Here is a 19,010-nt window from a genome sequence, read left to right as displayed (position 1 = left end):
TAAATCTAAAGTTACTTGTTTTCGATGCAGGGAGAAAAGTCATTTCAAGAGAGAATGCAAGAACAGAGAAGCTAGTGGAGCTCAGAATCCGTTTGGAAAAGACGATTACTACCGAAAAGCCATTTATCAGCAAGTTGGTCAACAACAACTACAAGAACCGCAGGTGGGTCATGGTAGAAAAATCGAGGATTCTAAAAGAGCATGTTTGGTGGATTTTAACTGGAACAATTACATATCACCAGAAAGCAAAGTCTGTTTAGTCAATCAGGATGATGAAATATTACCTGAAGGCTTTAGCTGGGATATGTTTGTTGATGAAAAAGGAGAGTTCAAAGCATTCATTGCTAAGATTGTTAGAGAACCAGATATGTATGCCACATGGATGAAGTCTATTGGTGAGACTGTGAAGAATGTGGAGGAAGAGTCTATTGTTTCTGATGAAAACTCATTGAGTACAGATGAAAGTTCACAAAGTGATGCTAGTTCAGAAAAAGAAGTTGTCTTTGATCAAACACCATCTGATTCTGGTTCATTGGATGATAATTCTAGAAAATCAGTCGAGTTTGATCAGTCACCAGTTGATGATAGTAGTGACGATGAGGAAGAAAAACATATTAACATTGCAAAATCTCATCTGTCTCCTGAAAGTTTTCATTTCTATTTTGTAGATCGCTTGGAAAAACTAAAGGAGAAACGAGCTGCAAAAGAACAACAACAAATGAAATCTGAAGATGTTGTTCAGAATGAGAATGCTGAAAGTGTTGCTGAGAAGGTGGTTGAGACTGAGCAAGTGAAAAAAGAAGAAAAGGTGTTGTTCACTTGCCCGGTTAAGTCCACCCGCTTAGGCACTTTCTTCTTGTTTTGCCTTTTTTGTGTACATAACTCTTTTAAAAATTTTGCATAGGCGGGTACTTGTTTTATTGCATCAAGGAGTGGGAGGTTAATTTTAACTTGTTTAAACATATCCCACAACTCTTCTTTTTGGGGACCTCTTGATGCAATAAAATTTTTCTTTCCCGGGTCAAGTAAAGCCAATGGAAACGGGACTTGACTCGGTTCACCATCAACTTTTTCATTTTTTTCATTTTCACCCAAACCCGGTTTGTTAACATTTGATTCTTTTGATTTTACCGGTGAAACTTCATCATCACTTTCAATACCCGTGATATCCTCAACCACCCCCTCAACCAATTCGGGTGACAAATTGACCTTTTCCCTTCTTCAATTCCGCCACATCGGTTGCCAATTGACCCATTTGGGTTGTTAGTGATTGGATGGTCTTGTCACGAACTTCATCTTTTTGCATTCGGACTTCATCGAGTTGGTTTCCCTTTTGCATTCCCGCTTGCATACTCTTCAACATATCCATCATTTCATTTCCACCAGACGACCCCCCTTGTTCTTGACCCGTTTGGTACTGCCTTTGATAGCCTTGATTGTTTCCACCTCTATACCCACTTTGATTGTTATAAGGTTGACGCGAACCATAGTTACCTTGGATACCTTGAAAGTTTGGGTTAGCTTGATTTGAAGGGTTCCCATACCGAAAATTTGGGTGGTTCCTCAACCCGGGGTGGTAAGTATTAGAATTCATGTTGTTGTAATTTCTACCACCCCCTCCTTGACCTTGAACGGCATGAACTTCTTCATATTGCCCTTCCACCATTCCTTGGCAATTTTCAGCCACATGACCTATTTCATTACACAATGCACAAACATCATAAATTTGGTTAGTGGTTTGAACATTACCGTCATCTATTGCATGCACTTGAGGTCGGGCAATGGCCGGTCGTGCTCTCCTCGATGCTTGAGCTTTTCTTTTTGATGTAGTTGCCATGCTCTCCGAAAACTCCCAATCATCATTCTCGTAATTTATACCAAAAGTCCCACCGGTGATAGACATTAAATCACGAGCATCTTCGGCACTCAACCCCTCGTGAAAAGCATTCATTAATTCCCACAATTCAATTCCATGGTGAGGGCAATTTTTGATCATCATATTGAAACGCTCAAAAGCCTCATGAAACATTTCACCATGTTGTTGTTGAAAGCTCCTCAACCCTTTTCTAGCATCATTCGTCTTTTAAGCGGTGTAAAATTCATCCAAAAAGGTTTGTTGCATTTCCCCCCATGTATATATAGATGCTGAAGGTAATGTATAGAACCACTTTTTCGCCTTGTCTTCCAAAGAAAATTGGAATAGTACCAATTTAATATCATCGGCTGAGAATCCTTGACTCCCAAGAGTGTTACAAATCGAGTCATAAGCCTCCAAATGAAAGTAAGGCTCCTCCGTTGCTAAACCCTTATATTTTAGCAAGCTTTGCAATGAGTTAGTCCTCACTTCAAATGTCCTCTCTTGATCATTGTGAGGAATGACTACCGGTGAAGGATTATGAGTGATTACCGGCCTAAAATGCGCTTCAATGCCCCTCACATTTTCTCTAAGGTGCCTCCTTGGTACACCAAACCTACCCCTTGGAGGAATAGGACCCATTGGCCTTGGTACATGCCCTTGTGGTGCAATTGGTTGTTGAAATTGTTGTTGTGGCATCGGTGGGCGTTGAATTGGTCTTTGGAGGTGTGGTTGCATATTTTGTGGGCGAACTTGTTGCAAAGGTATAGGGCGTTGCATTTATGGCCCTTGTGGTCTTGGCCGAATGTGTTGTGGTATGAGTTATTGTTGTTGTTGTACTCCACCAACACTTGGCATTACTTGCATTTGACCTTGCATGTATCCGAATTCTCCTTGATTTCCATCACCCCCATAAGCATACCCGTCTTCATCAAAACCTTCAAACTCCTCATATCCTTCATCATACCCATCTCCTTGAATTCCCGAAGATTGCCCAAATGGAAGAGTCGAGTACTGAAAACCCGATTGGTATTGTGGTCTAAAAGATGGCATAGCATGCACAATAGTTGAATTTGGTGCAATTGTGAAGTTAGATGATGATTGACCCGTAGTTGGGGGAAGGAAGTGGGATAATGGTGGGATTGTGGTAGAAGGGTTAAAGGTAATGGTGGGTTCGACTTGGGTAGTGATCGGTTGAGTGACATTGGTTGGTGTGAATTCGACAGTGGTATTAGGTAACGTGGTGTTTGGTGATGGTTGGGTGGAAGTAGGTATAAAGGATGAGGTCGTTTGACCCGTTGTAGGTGGAATTTGTGAATCAGCCATGATGTTTCTCGGTGTGATGGGTGAAGTGGGTGAACCAATAATCTTGTTTCCCGTACTAAAACTCTGTTTTGCCTTAGTGTTCTTTCAATTTCCGGATCAAACGATAGCGGTGATGACCTGTGAGAGCCCCTAGTATGCATACACCTGAAGTACCTGCACACTAAACACAACCAGCGTAAACCTGAAAATAACAAAACAAAACTATTAAACTAACACACGTTGCGCACTACTCCCCGGCAACGGCGCCAAAATTTGACGTGCTGTCGTAGTTACACGCAAATTTAATCCAATTACAACTAATAGTTAGCGGTAAGTGGGTATCGAACTCAGGGAGTATGTGGAAAATGTGTGATTTTATAGCTTTGCACTTAAACTAAAATTAAACTAAAATGCAGAAATTAAAATTCAAGAGTTGTGTGTTTTGGTTTTACGAATTACTATTAACTACTTAAATTGCAAATCAAAGGTTAAGTTTGTAAACAGATTAGGAACAAGCGACCATCCTAAATTTCCAGTTTGCTTTTGACAATTGTGTTTAAATTCACTAGAAAGAATCACATAGACATGATTCGTGTATAATTGTTTGTTGTGATAAAAGGGAACTAAGTACTCGGATTATGACAATGTGAGGTTGTTACCCGATAACCAATTGATTAATATCCAACCCTAATCCCTCCCGTGATATCTCGATTGTCAACGACACCAAGAACGTATGGTTTAGAATATGATTATAACATCAATCAACAATTTACAAACAAACATTCACACACCATAATAAACAAACAAACATTGCAAGTCTATTATTCTAGAAATACGAATCCAAACACAAAAGTCATAGACAAACCTTCAATTCAGGATGATCACCATATGTTTAGCCACACATAGCTTGGTGAATCATCATAGCAACAAGTTCAATGTTCATACGGATCGAAAACACAAACAAATTGTTTAGAAAATGTTTACAACCAAGCAAGATAGCCAAAATCGCCCCTAGCAAGCTCCCAAACCGTCCAATAATGAGAATAGATGAAAAGACACCATAAAATTGACTTAATGAGGGCAGTTACGATTCTGTCGCAGCTTCCACCGCAAATTACGGTATCACTGTAATTTACGGTGATGTTCAAAGTGTTACGGTGATTTGAAACTGAGTTACGATGGAATTTGGTGATGTTTCAGGGCCACCGTAAATTACGGTGGCCACCGTAATTTACGGTGGACCCCTGAAATGTGTGCCTTGTTTCTTCTTTTGTTCCACACACGACCCGTTCATCTTCAAACCCTCCAAAGCTGCATTTTATCCACTTTAAGCCACCAAACCGCACCTGAGACATAAGCAACAGAAGTTATCTAATTCAAGATAATTACACACTTAAATAAGGGATAAACTTGTCTTTTAACATCATAAAGGGTTGTCCAATGGACCACCCGTCACATCCCCACACTTAACCGATGCTTGTCCCAAGCAACTCATTAAATCAATTTCTCAACAAGTGATCATTGTAAACCAAGCAAAAACATGCAATTCTTTTTACTAACCCCTTTTTAACACCCAACTAATGCACCCCTCACTATGTCTCTCCTCTCGGTTACAAGTAAGCACTAGCAATATGAGCTAGATACACAAAGGCTAACGGGTGATTGCACAATTATGGGCTTGTACCTAAATCGATCCTTCTCCTAACAAGTGCCAAACATGAATGCAAATCAAAGGGACTTTCAAGGTTGTAACGTGGCTAGGTGCATGGGTAGGAAATGGAATATATATGAAGTAGCGAAAATTTAACCCGGTCTTTTTATTACAATAAAGGAAACTAACAACTACCAAGTTAACTAATATATACAAGACAACTACCATCACTTTTTTTTCTTTTTCTTTTTCATCATTTTTTTTCATTGCTTTTGCTTTTTTTTTAACAAATAGAAACATTCACATAACATATCTAAACACGACTAAAGCAACTACTAGCACTATAAGACCGGGTTAAATTGGGTAAATTTTTAAGTAAGTAGCTAGGGGTAACAAACGATAAGCTTTTAGGCACAAAATGGCTACTACATGTCCAAACCCCCGCCCCTCTCGCAACCATGCTCATATATATAACTTATGAGGTCCAACCCCCCAAATCCCACACTCGCACACACCAAGACGAGGCTACCTAATTGCCCTTATCCTTTTCACATTCACATTCAACTAAGGACTCAAACCGCATTCAAGCACAAGTTCTAATGCACCCCCACCCGTTGCCACTCTCATCAAAGATAAGCATTATTTATGTACAAGGTGGCTTCAACTCTCACCAAGAATGAAAAGGGTATTAAGGGTTGCCGGTGCATCATTTGGGGTTAATCTAGGGTGTTCAAATTTTCACAATGTTTTGCTTGACTCAAAATTTTTCAAAATCTTCAAAAATTACCCCCCATCCCCATACTTGGGATACATTGACCCCAATATATGGTTTTAGGAGGCTTTGATCACTAAACCCTTCAACATCATCCAAAAGCTCAACACTCAAACCACGAATTTCTTTTTGGATTTTTCATTTTATATTTTTTTTTAAATTTTTTTTCTTTTTTTAACACCAACACACCACCGACTAGCACCAACCCAAACACAAAATAACAACTAACACCACCTAACCACCCGACCATAAACAAAACAAACTAACAAATATGCACAAAATATACAAAGGAGGAACACAACCTGACTAATAATAGCGCGGTCCCGGCGGCCCAAAAATGGAAGACATCATGTCGTTCCATTCTCCAAACGCAAATGAGACGCTACTACTCCCTCCTTGTTGTTGTTGAGCTCCTTCTTGTTGCCTCGGGTCGATCCATTGTGAGTGGTGAAGCTGTGGAGTCGGATACGACACACTACCATCATAAAGTGGTAGAGAGACATAATCCACATGTTGTGGATCCACAACCACTGGCCGCTCGGCGTGCCAGTCTGCATGTAATCTTCTCTCTTGATCATCGTGGTACCGATTATTCATTTCCACTTCTTGGGAATACGCAAAGGTGCGATTCCACGCCTCATTACGATCAAGATTTTGTTTCAAGGACCGCTCTATGCTTGCACTCATCATTGTATTTTGATCATATAACATCCGCTCCGGACCCGACCAAGTTTCAAAAACGGAAGCCGGAGGACGTTGATTTGCTATCACCTCTTGCATGGTACCTTCATAAGCCCACCCGGGCTCATAAGAACGCTCCGTATAGTCGTAAAAAGCGCCACCATAACCTCCACCCGGGCCCCCTTGCCCCAAATTCACGTTCACATGTTCACCACCATGCGGCGCATCCGCATAATCATCGTCACCACTCGGGATTTCTGCATCACTCTCGGGTTCATCTTCTTCACCCGGTAACAAATCTCTAGCACTCGCCTTTAACGCTCTCCATCTCTGCCCCTCCGACTTAAGCTTATGGTACCGCTCCGATTGCGTATAATTCTAACCAATTCCCATCTTGTCTAAAATAAAAGGCTGATGTCTTTTTGTTGCTCCTCTATCTTCTGACGTAAGTGCCTTTTGTTGCTTCATTAACCCCGTGATGATTCGACAATATGGAATAATGTCTCTTCCAAACTTGTTCCGGCAGATCCATAGGTGGTTCATGATCAAATAACGGATTGGGAAGCACGGACCCCCAGTAAGAAGTGAATAGAGAACTGGTACTTCCGGGAATCTTACTTGCTCTTTGTCCCCCCCTTCGTGGTATGACATTCAAAAGACAAATTGCCAATAACAATTTTGCTTCGATTTTTAAATTCTTCCGATACAAAACTCCATGATAAGTACCGGGCAAAAATAGCGTTGCCAACATGTCGTTCCAACGGGGGTGCTTCTCCGGCTTCACCAAAAGGTTATCAAGGGTGGGAATCATATAATCTCGAGCTGGAAGACTATCATATTTCCCGAGCTTCTTCAACGTGTCAAAAGACATCTCCACTGGAATCCCGTGCACTTCACCAACTAACTTCATTTGTGATGGCTTTTCATATGTGTTAACCTTAAGAGTTGCCATCCATTCTTGAATTTCGGTGATAAACAAATTGCTTTTATCTTTGTCAAAACATTTAAGTGCCGATTCCCAACCTAAAGCGCAGAATTTGTCAAACACACCGAACTGTTGAAATTCAACTTCCCGAACTTCCCTCTCACATATAAAGGCCGCTGCCTTATTCTTCAACTTATTCATACGGTCATGATATAAAGCTGGCTGCCAATGCTCTGGCTGTTCATCCAAAGGACCCGAGTCCCATTTCGGCTTTTCAGCCGGGTCTAACTCCATTTCCTCATCTTCACTTTCACTTTCGCTTACTCGACCCATGTATTGTCTCTTCCTTGGTTGTTGTTCCGGCTGTTTGCCCTTTCCCTTCGATGACGAAGATGAACTAGCTCCGGTCTTTTCTTTTGTTCGCGCCATTTCTTACACACATTAGAGCAAACAACACAACCAAACGCAAACATTAGTCTTCTCTCACAATATCCTCACACTTGCTTATTACCATGATTGTAGATGTTAGTGAACCAAAAATTTGTCAAGAATTTTTCAAAAATCGGGCATGGTGTCTCTACAATGTAGAGCATCCCAAAAGTTCACTACTTTAATCACAAATCCCACATCTACAACCATAACCATGTTCAAATAACCAATTTCATGACCATATCTAAGAACAAGCAAGTGGGTATGGGCAAATAACCTAAATTACCTTACTTTTCACAATGTAGCATCAAAATATAACAAATAAGCTTTCATACCTTGGTTTGGAGATTCTAACACACTTGTGAAACAAAAGCTTCAAAAACCCCTAAAATTTTCGGACTAGGGTTTGGAATCTGAGCCCAAAAACTTCGTTTTTTTACTAATTTCTTCTCCAAATCAGAAAGTTCTTGAAAAATTAGCCAAGACAGACTCCGATTTCACTTGATTTGGTTGAAAATTGAGAAAGTTATGGGTGATTGAAGGTTGAAGAAGGGTTGAAGTTCTTGTGGGTCTTGGAAAGTGATAGGTGAAAGAGATGGATGGGAATGATAAGGAAAAAATGAATGGTTGGGGTATATTCACGTGACTGACGTTTGTGATTATTATTATTTTTTTATTTTTTTTATGTGCGGAACCCGGAACGACCCGTCTGACTTCCAGGTCTACCGTAATTTACGGTATCACCGTAACTTACGGTAGAACCTGGAGCAATATCCTTACCGTAAATCAGGGGCATTTCACTGTAAAGACTGAAGGTTTTTACCCCCTACCGTAACTTATGGTGCCACCGTAAGTTACGGTAGCACCTGGGCATTTCTGATCCGCCAAAAAATGTTATTTTACATGTATTTTTTTATATTTTTTCAGTTTTTTCGATTTTTTTTATGTTTTTAAAATTTTTCAAAAATAAATAAAAATCACCCTACCCCCTCGAAAGTTCCGTGTTGTCCTCAACACAATGTTAGAGCAATTCGTGACCCGAATGTCCCCACACTTGTTTCAAACACGGATTTCAAGGAAATACGATAATTGCACAAACTATACAAAACAAAACAAAATGCTACTATTTACACTACCAAACCTGGGCCTCTCACGGTTGTTCCTCATCGACCGGGCGTAGAATGTAGCCCACTTTGTCAAGCTCCAAGTTGTTAATGTCGTTCCCCTCCAAGTATGGTTTCAACCGGTGACCGTTCACCGTTTGTTGTTTTAGTGTTTGCTCATCTTGGATGTCTACATCACCAAACCTTCCAACCCGCCGAACGACATACGGGCCCATCCATTTACTTTTTAGCTTGCTCGCAAACATCTTGAGTCTTGAGTTGTACAACCAAACCTTTTGACCCACTTCGAATGTCTTCTTTCGCAATTTTGCATCATGCACCTTCTTGAGTTTGTCTTTATATGCCGATGCACATTCATAAGCCTCATCTCTAAGCTCTTCAATTTCACACAATTGTAGCTTCCTCATCTTTCCCGCTTCGTTGTAATCCGCATTAACCGTAGTGATCGCCCAATAAGCCCGATGCGCTAACTTCATTGGCAAGTGACAACCCTTTCCATACACCATCCGGTAAGGGGTTGTGCCAATAGAAGTCTTGTAGGCCGTTCGGTATGCCCACAATGCATCATCCAATTTATTCGACCAATCCTTCCTATCCGTTCTTACCGTCTTCATGAGAATTTCCTTGATTTGACGGTTGGACACCTCGACTTGTCCACTCGTTTGCGGATGGTAAGGTGTAGCAATTCGGTGATTCACACTATACCTCTTCAACAATTTACTGAAATTAAAGTTTTTGAAGTGCGAACCACCATCACTTATGATAACTCTTGGAATGCGAAAACGAGCGAAAATGTTGGATTGAACGAATTTACAAACAATCGAGTGGTCATTTGTTCTTGTTGCAATGGCTTCAATCCACTTAGAGACATAATCAACCGCCACCAAAATGTATAGAAAACCATTCGAATTCGGGAAGGGGCCCATAAAGTCAATGCCCCAAACATCGAATATTTCCACAACCAAGATCGGTTGTAAGGGCATTTCATCTCTTTTCGATATGCTTCCCATCTTTTGGCAATTGATGCAATTTCTAGCGAACTCACAAGCATCTTTGAAAATAGTGGGCCAATAAAACCCACATGAAAGAACCCGGTAACCCGTTTTGTGCCCGCTAAAATGACCCCCACATGCGGATGAATGAGCATGGGTCAAAATTTCCAATACTTCCGTTTCGGGCACACACCTCCGAATAACTTGATCCGGCCCAATCTTGAAAAGATCCGGTTCATCCCAAATGTATTGCTTCACTTGAACCATAAATTGTTGTCTTCGCTTTTTGGTCCAATGACTTGGGATGGCACCCGTGGCCAAATAATTTACGTAATGAGCGTACCACGGTGCAACAAAGGTGGACACGGCTAGGAGTTGCTCATCGGGAAAACTTTCGTTTATTTCACTAACATCGTCAGTCCCTTCAACCGGAATCCGAGACAAGTGATCCGCCACTACATTCTCACTTCCCTTTTTGTCTCGGATTTCTAAATCAAATTCTTGCAACAACAACACCCACCGAATTAAACGAGGCTTCGCATCCTTTTTCTCCATCAAGTAACGGACCGCACTATGGTCCGAATATACCACCACCTTGCTCCCCCAAATATACGGGCGAAACTTATCTAAAGCATACACCACCGCTAGTAATTCCTTCTCAGTTGTGGTGTAATTCAGTTGCGCTTTGGATAAAGTTTTGCTTGCATAGTAAATAACCACCGGTTTCTTGTCAACCCGTTTACCCAAAACTGCACCAATAGTTGTGTCGCTTGCGTCACACATGATCTCGAATGGCTTTGACCAATCCGGCAATTGCAAAATGGGAGCTTTGACCAAATGTTCCTTCAAAACAGTGAAAGCTTGCATACACTCGTTAGTAAAATCAAATGGGACATCTTTTAATAACAAATTGCACAAAGGCTTAGTGATAACACTAAATCCTTTAATGAAACGTCTATAAAAACCCGCATGTCCCAAAAACGATCTTACCCCCTTAACATTTTTCGGAGGTGGCAAAGAAGCTATTACCCGTATTTTTGCCTTATCCACCTCCATTCCCCTTTCAGAAATTACTGACCCAACACAATGCCCTCTTGCACCATGGAATGACTTTTCTCCCAACTTAGCACTAAATTTTTCTCAACGCATCTTTTTAAAACTTTTTGTAATTCGTTGAGACAAGCATCAAAACTAGTGCCAAAGATTGAAACGTCATCCATAAACACTTCAAGCGACTCTCCAACCATGTCCGAGAAGATACTCATCATACATCGTTGGAAAGTAGCCGGAGCATTACACAAACCAAAGGGCATTCGCCGAAAGGCAAAGGTGCCATATGGACAAGTGAAGGTGGTCTTGTGTTGGTCATTCGGGTGTATTGCGATTTGATTGTAACCCGAATACCCGTCCAAAAAGTAGTAATATTTTTGACCCGACAATTTTTCAATGATTTGGTCAATTAAAGGTAGCGGGAAATGGTCCTTAGAAGTGGCGGCATTCAATTTTCGGTAGTCAATGCATACACGCCACCCGGTAACCGGTCGGGTGGCAATTTGTTCACCATTTTCGTCCTTGACTACTTGAATGCCGGCCTTCTTAGGTACAACTTGGGTGGGACTCACCCAAGCACTATCCGAAATGGGATAGATAATTCCCGTATCCAACCATTCAATTACCTCCTTTTTAACTACCTCCCGTAGGTTCAGATTCAATCGCCTTTGAGCTTCTCGTGTCGGCTTTGCATCTTCAGTGGTAATGATTTTGTGCATGACAATGGATGGACTAATTCCTTTGAGGTCGGCAATCATCCATCCAATAGCTCCCTTATTTTCTTTCAAAACTTCCAACAAGGCTTGCTCTTGTGCCAACTCCAAATTAGAGGCAATCATGACCGACAAAGTGTCATTATCCCCTAAAAACACATACTTCAAGTGGCTCGGCAAGTCCTTGAGCTCCAATCTTGGCGGCTCCTCTAATGATGGTTTAGTTCCCGAGTCCATTTCCGCCGGTAAATTTTCAAATTGGTGAGACCATGGTGGCCGACCTTCCCTCAAGGCCATGGCATCCTGCTTTTCTTCTTCAACCCGTAGCGCATAAGCATGAACCTGTTCAGAAAAATCACACAAACAAATATCCATACCATCCTCCAGATACTCATGCGGGTTGCATCCTTCGATTATATCTGCCATGAAACACTCATCAACACCATTAGCATTAGAATTGTTAGTGAAAACATTCAAACACATTTTTCGATTACCAAAAGTTATATCGACTGTACCAAATCTACAATCGATGACAGAGTGTGCGGTGCTAAAAAATGGCCGACCCAAAATTACATTTTGTTGTTGTTTTGGGTCCGCGGACGAGTAGTCCAAAACTAGAAAGTCAACCGGGTAATAAAACTCATCAATTTTAACAATTACGTTTTGAACCATCCCCCGGGGTAACTTATGAGACAAATCAGCTAAAACAACCGTTGTCTCTACCCTTGCTAACAGACCAAAATCATGTTTGTCATATAAACCCCCCGGTAAAATGCTAACCCCGGCTCCAAGATCTAGCAACGCCTTTGCCATTTGAAAATTACCCACTTGAATGTTAATTAATGGCGTACCCGGATCTTGGAGCTTAGGAGGAAGCTCCCCATTCAAAGCACTCACTTGCCCGGTTAAGTCTTTTTTTTGGGGACCTCTTGATGCAATAAAATTTTTCTTTCCCGGGTCAAGTAAAGCCGATGGAAACGGGACTTGACTCGGTTCACCCTCAACTTTTTCATTTTTTTCATTTTCACCCAAACCCGGTTTGTTAAAATTTGATTCTTTTGATTTTACCGGTGAAACTTCATCATCACTTTCAATACCCGTGATATCCTCAACCACCCCCTCAACCAATTCGGGTGACAAATTGGCTTTAAATTCTTTTCCACTTCTCAAGACACTAACATGATTAATATTAACATTACCTCCTGACGAACCATGTGAGGGGTTTACCTTGGTGTCGCTAGGAAGTTGACCTTTTCCCTTCTTCAATTCCGCCACATCGGTTGCCAATTGACCCATTTGGGTTGTTAGTGATTGGATGGTCTTGTCACGAACTTCATCTTTTTGCATTCGGACTTCATCGAGTTGGTTTCTTTTTTGCATTTCCGCTTGCATACTCTTCAACATATCCATCATTTCATTTCCACCAGACGACCCCCCTTATTCTTGACCCGTTTGGTACTGCCTTTGATAGCCATGATTGTTTCCACCTCTATACCCACTTTGATTGTTATAAGGTTGACGCGAACCATAGTTACCTTGGCTACCTTGAAAGTTTGGGTTACCTTGATTTGAAGGGTTCCCATACCGAAAATTTGGCTGGTTCCTCAACCCGGGGTGGTAAGTATTAGAATTCATGTTGCTGTAATTTCTACCACCCCCTCTTTGACCTTGAACGACATGAACTTCTTCATATTGCCCTTCCACCATTCCTTGGCAATTTTCAGCCGCATGACCTATTTCTTTACACAATGCACAAACATCATAAATTTGGTTAGTGGTTTGAACATTACCGTCATCTATTGCATGCACTTGAGGTCGGGCAATGGCCGGACGTGCTCTCCTCGATGCTTGAGCTTTTCTTTTTGATGTAGTTGCCATGCTCTCCAAAAACTCCCAATCATCATTCTCGTAATTTATACCAAAAGTCCCACCGGTGATAGACATTAAATCACGAGCATCTTCGGCACTCAACCCCTCGTGAAAAGTATTCATTAATTCCCACAATTCAATTCCATGGGGAGGGCAATTTTTTATCATCATATTGAAATGCCCAAAAGCCTCATGAAACATTTCACCATGTTGTTGTTGAAAGCTCCTCAACCCTTTTCTAGCATCATTCGTCTTTTGAGCGGTGTAAAATTCATCCAAAAAGGTTTGTTGCATTTCCCCCCATGTATATATAGATGCTGAAGGTAATGTATAGAACCACTTTTTCGCCTTGTCTTCCAAAGAAAATTGGAATAGTACCAATTTAATATCATCGGCTGAGAATCCTTGACTCCCAAGAGTGTTACAAATCGAGTCATAAGCCTCCAAATGAAAGTAAGGCTCCTCCGTTGCTAAACCCTTATATTTTGGCAAGCTTTGCAATGAGTTAGTCCTCACTTCAAATGTCCTCCCTTGATCATTGTGAGGAATGACTACCGGTGAAGGATTATAAATGATTACCGGCCTAAAATGCGCTTCAATGCCCCTCACATTTTCTCTAAGGTGCCTCCTTGGTACACCAAACCTATCCCTTGGAGGAATAGGACCCATTGGCCTTGGTACATGCCCTTGTGGTGCAATTGGTTGTTGAAATTGTTGTTGTGGCATCGGTGGGCGTTGAATTGGTCTTTGGAGGTGTGGTTGCATATTTTGTGGGCGAACTTGTTGCAAAGGTATAGGGCGTTGCATTTGTGGCCCTTGTGGTCTTGGCCGAATGTGTTGTGGTATGCGTTATTGTTGTTGTTGTACTCCACCAACACTTGGCATTACTTGCATTTGACCTTGCATGTATCCGAATTCTCCTTGATTTCCATCACCCCCATAAGCATACCCGTCTTCATCAAAACCTTCAAACTCCTCATATCCTTCATCATACCCATCTCCTTGAATTCCCGAAGATTGCCCAAATGGAAGAGTCGAGTACTGAAAACCCGATTGGTATTGTGTTCTAAAAGATGGCATAGCATGCACAATAGTTGAATTTGGTGCAATTGTGAAGTTAGATGATGATTAACCCATAGTTGGGGGAAAGAAGTGGGATAATGGTGGGATTGTGGTAGAAGGGTTAAAGGTAATGGTGGGTTCGACTTGGGTAGTGATCGGTTGAGTGACATTGGTTGGTGTGAATTCGACAATGGTATTAGGTAACGTGGTGTTTGGTGATGGTTGGGTGGAAGTAGGTATAAAGGATGAGGTCGTTTGACCCGTTGTAGGTGGAATTTGTGAATCAGCCATGATGTTTCTCGGTGTGATGGGTGAAGTGGGTGAACCAATAATCTTGTTTTCCCGTACTAAAACTCTGTTTTGCCTTAGTGTTCTTTCAATTTCCAGATCAAACGATAGCGGTGATGACCTGTGAGAGCCCCTAGTATGCATACACCTGAAGTACCTGCACACTAAACATAACCAACGTAAACCCGAAAATAACAAAACAAAACTATTAAACTAACACACATTGCGCACTACTCCCCGGAAACGGCGCCAAAATTTGACGTGCTATCGTAGGTACACGCAAATTTAATCCAATTACAACTAATAGTTAGCGGTAAGTGGGTATCGAACTCAGGGAGTATGTGGAAAATGTGTGATTTTATAGCTTTGCACTTAAACTAAAATTAAACTAAAATGCAGAAATTAAAATTCAAGAGTTGTTTGTTTTGGTTTACGAATTACTATTAACTACTTAAATTGCAAATCAAAGGTTAAGTTTGTAAACAGATTAGGAACAAGCGACCATCCTAAATTTCCAGTTTGCTTTTGACAATTGTGTTCAAATTCACTAGAAAGAATCACATAGACATGATTCTTGTATAATTGTTTGTTGTGATAAAAGGGAACTAAGTACTCGGATTATGACAATGTGAGGTTGTTACCCGATAACCAATTGATTAATATCCACCCCTAATCCCTCCCGTGATATCTCGATTGTCAATGACACCAAGAACGTACGGTTTAGAATATGATTATAACATCAATCAACAATTTACAAACAAACATTCACACACCATAATAAACAGAACAAACATTGCAAGTCTATTATTTTAGAAATACGAATCCAAACACAAAAGTCATAGACAAACCTTCAATTCAGGATGATCACCATAAGTTTAGCCACACATAGCTTGGTGAATCATCATAGCAACAAGTTCAATGTTCATACGGATCGAAAACACAAACAAATTGTTTAGGAAATGTTTACAACCAAGCAAGATAGCCAAAATCGCCCCTAGCAAGTTCCCAAACCGTCCAATAATGAGAATAGATGAAAAGACACCATAAAATTGACTTAATGAGGGCAGTTACGATTCTGTCGCAGCTTCCACCGCAAATTACGGTATCACCGTAATTTACGGTGATGTTCAAAGTGTTACGGTGATTTGAAACTGAGTTACGGTGGAATTTGGTGATGTTTCAGGGCCACCGTAAATTACGGTGGCCACCGTAATTTACGGTGGACCCCTGAAATGTGTGCCTTGTTTCTTCTTTTGTTCCACACACGAGCCGTTCATCTTCAAACCCTCCAAAGCTGCATTTTATCCACTTTAAGCCACCAAACCGCACCTGAGACATAAGCAACAGAAGTTATCTAATTCAAGATAATTACACACTTAAATGAGGGATAAACTTGTCTTTTAACATCATAAAGGGTTGTCCAATGGACCACCCGTCAACCATGCAAAGAATGTGCAACCAAAGACGAAAAACTGGCTGAGTATGAAAAGAACAAAGAGCAATTACTGTTCAATCTCAATTATGTGAAAGAATCTTATGATGTCTTGAACAGAACAGTGACTGGTCTTCAAAAGACAAACTCAGAAAGAGAGAACGCTTTGACAATGATGAATGCTGTGATGATGTCGAAGCAGAAAGCTATCAATTTCTACATCGAAGAAAGTGCTAAGTGGAAGCAAGAGTTGGAAACAGAGAAAATTGAGAATGAGAGAATTAGACGTTTATTACAAAGCTATTCTAGTTCTGATTATCTCATTGATCGAATTTATCCAACTGTTGTAGGTTTCGAAGCTTTTCAAGATGACAAGCCAAAGAAGAAAGATAGTGGTAAGAAACCGACTGTTAGCTATAACAAGTGCCCGCCCCCAATCTGGGAAGGTTATTCTCCCAGAAAACCAAACGAGGAGTAACTTGAAAAAGCAGTCAATATAAAGTTAAAAACCGATACAACTGATGAATTACCAGAAAACATTGACGTCACGTTCACCTCGTCTGATACTGATCATGAGTCTGAGTTAATAAAAAAGGTGGTCGATCAGGTGTTAGATACTGATGAGGAGTCTGAGTCAAAATCTAAATCTGGAGGGTCAAGTTCGTCAGTCAACAGTCCAAAGTCGTCGGTCAAAAAGGCTTATAGTAAAGAGTTTTTATTATCAAAATCGAATTTGAATGATGAAACATTCGAAGTAGTTTATACTTTGAATGATTCTAACAAATTATATTATAAGAAAGAGTATCCAATAAGAAGTGTTAGGTTTGACATGATCAAAAAGGTTTTCAAAATGACAGAAATTAATATTTCTGAAATAAAAGATTTAAATCTTACTGGAAAACCTAAAAAATACACTTCAAGAGTTCAACAACGTTTAAACAAGAAAAAAGGTTACAATTCTGGTTTTGGGTTTCAAAAGAAACCAAACCATAATCGTAGCTACAAAAAGAAAGGTTTAGGTTTTATTCCACCAGAAAATTATAAAAATGAGAAAAATTCTAAAACAAAAACAGAATTTGTTTCAGGTGGAAGTGCCGAGGATGAACAGAAGAAACCGTTCTGGAAACAATCAAACCAGGAGTTTCTTGCTGAAAAGAAAAGGAATGGAACTGGAGTGTTTCATCCAAGAGAGACTCAAACCTGTTACAAATGCAATGAAGTTGGTCACATTGCTTGGAACTGTCCGAAAAATGCCAAGACAAAACAGGGAGTTTCTGAGAAATTGAAAGAAAAAGTTGTTGATGTTGAACCACCAACCGAAAAATTTACAATTTTTGAAAACTCAACTCATGAGGTTGGTGAGTGTTTTAAAAATAATGTTTATAAAAAGAAAGCAAAGAACAACCAAGTATGGGTTGTTAAGAAGTTTGATGAGAAAGTTGGCGATGAATCTGGTTCCACAAAGCCAGATGAGCCACAGGTTGAGGTAAAGGATCCAGTGAATGATGATGAATTTCCATCACTGGAGTTTGAGAAAGTTAAACAAAAAGTTGGTAAAGTTGAGATCTCAGATCAGTTTTATTCTGAGAAAACCGAGTTTGATGTCGAGAAAACATTCAATGGGAATGTTAAGAAAATTTTTGGGAAAATGCTTAATGGGAAAGCTAAAGGGGTTAAAGATTTTTACGCAACTAAAAAGGCAACTTACAACCCTACTGAGTAAGAATTGAAAACACTTAAGTCTGAAAAGACTTGGGTGGAAATTCTTTTCCCTTGAAGTCTTAGGACTACGCCGGAGATCCCAAGTTTGTAATCGCGGATCAGGAATTGGCATCATTCTAGTTTTTGAATAGATTGTTTGAAAGAGTTTGAACGAGTTTAAATTTTACAGGTTGAAGGACTACGCCGGAGCTTCCAGGTTGGTAAGTGAGAAGCAGGAATCGGCATCTTTGATTGGTAAAATGACGTGTGTAGATGTTTGTTTCCTACACATGATACAGGTGTTTGTGTTTTTACAATTGGTACAAAGGATTCATCAAGGTCATTGAGTTGAACTTGATGTAATCTTCATTACAAGTGATTGATGAACAATATGATGAACCATGTCCCTAACTTACAAGTGAACCTACAAGTGGTTATAACAAACTTATTTTCCGGAAAAATCATTTTGATTAAAACAAACTTAAGTGTTTTGAAATCTAAATGAGAAAATAGTTTGTTGAAAGAGGGAGTTCTGATTGTTTATGCCTTTGTGGATGGCGTTTTGATGCGATTCGATATCAGTTGTCACTTTATTTGTACAGTTTGTTTTGAGTTTTTCTGTAATTAGGTCAAGAGCTTAGATAGTTTTCAAATTTCCTTTGAAATGTGTATGTATTTTAGGGGGAGTAGAAAATTTTCAGAAAATCCAAAAACATTAGAAAATTTGAAAAATACAAAAACATGATAAAATCAAAAATGAGTTCTGTTGTATAAAAGAGGAAATGATAGTACATCAGTGGACTGTCACAACATGCTAAAGAATTGGAATGTAAAAATGTGATAAACAATCTCACTGTGGATGTGTCAGTAGGTTTTTGCACATTTAGTAGATTGTGACGAGATATAAACCTAAAAATTCAAACTTGCTTATTTTGTAGGCAACAATTTCTTGGATATATAGGTAACCCCTGAAATCTTATTTGAAAGGTCCCTTATTCTGAGATACTAGGTCTTTATGCTCAGTGATATCTGGGGTATTATCCCGGGACTTCTGCTGTATGGAAATACTGACCTAGTCCCCGTATAATACTTTCCGCAAATGCTAGAAAAAGCGCAGCCCTCAGCAAATTGATGAAACAATAAAATTGATAGTCATTGCTG

At 40.1% G+C, this 19,010-nt stretch overlaps 2 non-coding genes across 2 annotated transcripts; both read left to right on the top strand.

Moving 5' to 3' along the window:
• Window positions 1-1,967: 1,967 nt before the first annotated feature.
• Window positions 1,968-2,073, top strand: LOC118489650. Its single transcript, XR_004887667.1, has one exon. It is a non-coding gene; the product is annotated as a small nucleolar RNA R71 (small nucleolar RNA).
• Window positions 2,074-13,505: 11,432 nt separating this feature from the next.
• LOC118489520 lies at window positions 13,506-13,611 on the top strand. Its single transcript, XR_004887540.1, has one exon. It is a non-coding gene; the product is annotated as a small nucleolar RNA R71 (small nucleolar RNA).
• The last annotated feature ends 5,399 nt before the right edge of the window (window positions 13,612-19,010 follow it).

This window comes from Helianthus annuus, chromosome 17 (genome assembly GCF_002127325.2).
Source record: "Helianthus annuus cultivar XRQ/B chromosome 17, HanXRQr2.0-SUNRISE, whole genome shotgun sequence".
NCBI classification, from domain to species: Eukaryota; Viridiplantae; Streptophyta; class Magnoliopsida; order Asterales; family Asteraceae; genus Helianthus; species Helianthus annuus.
This window is presented reverse-complemented; position numbering and strand designations above follow the sequence as displayed.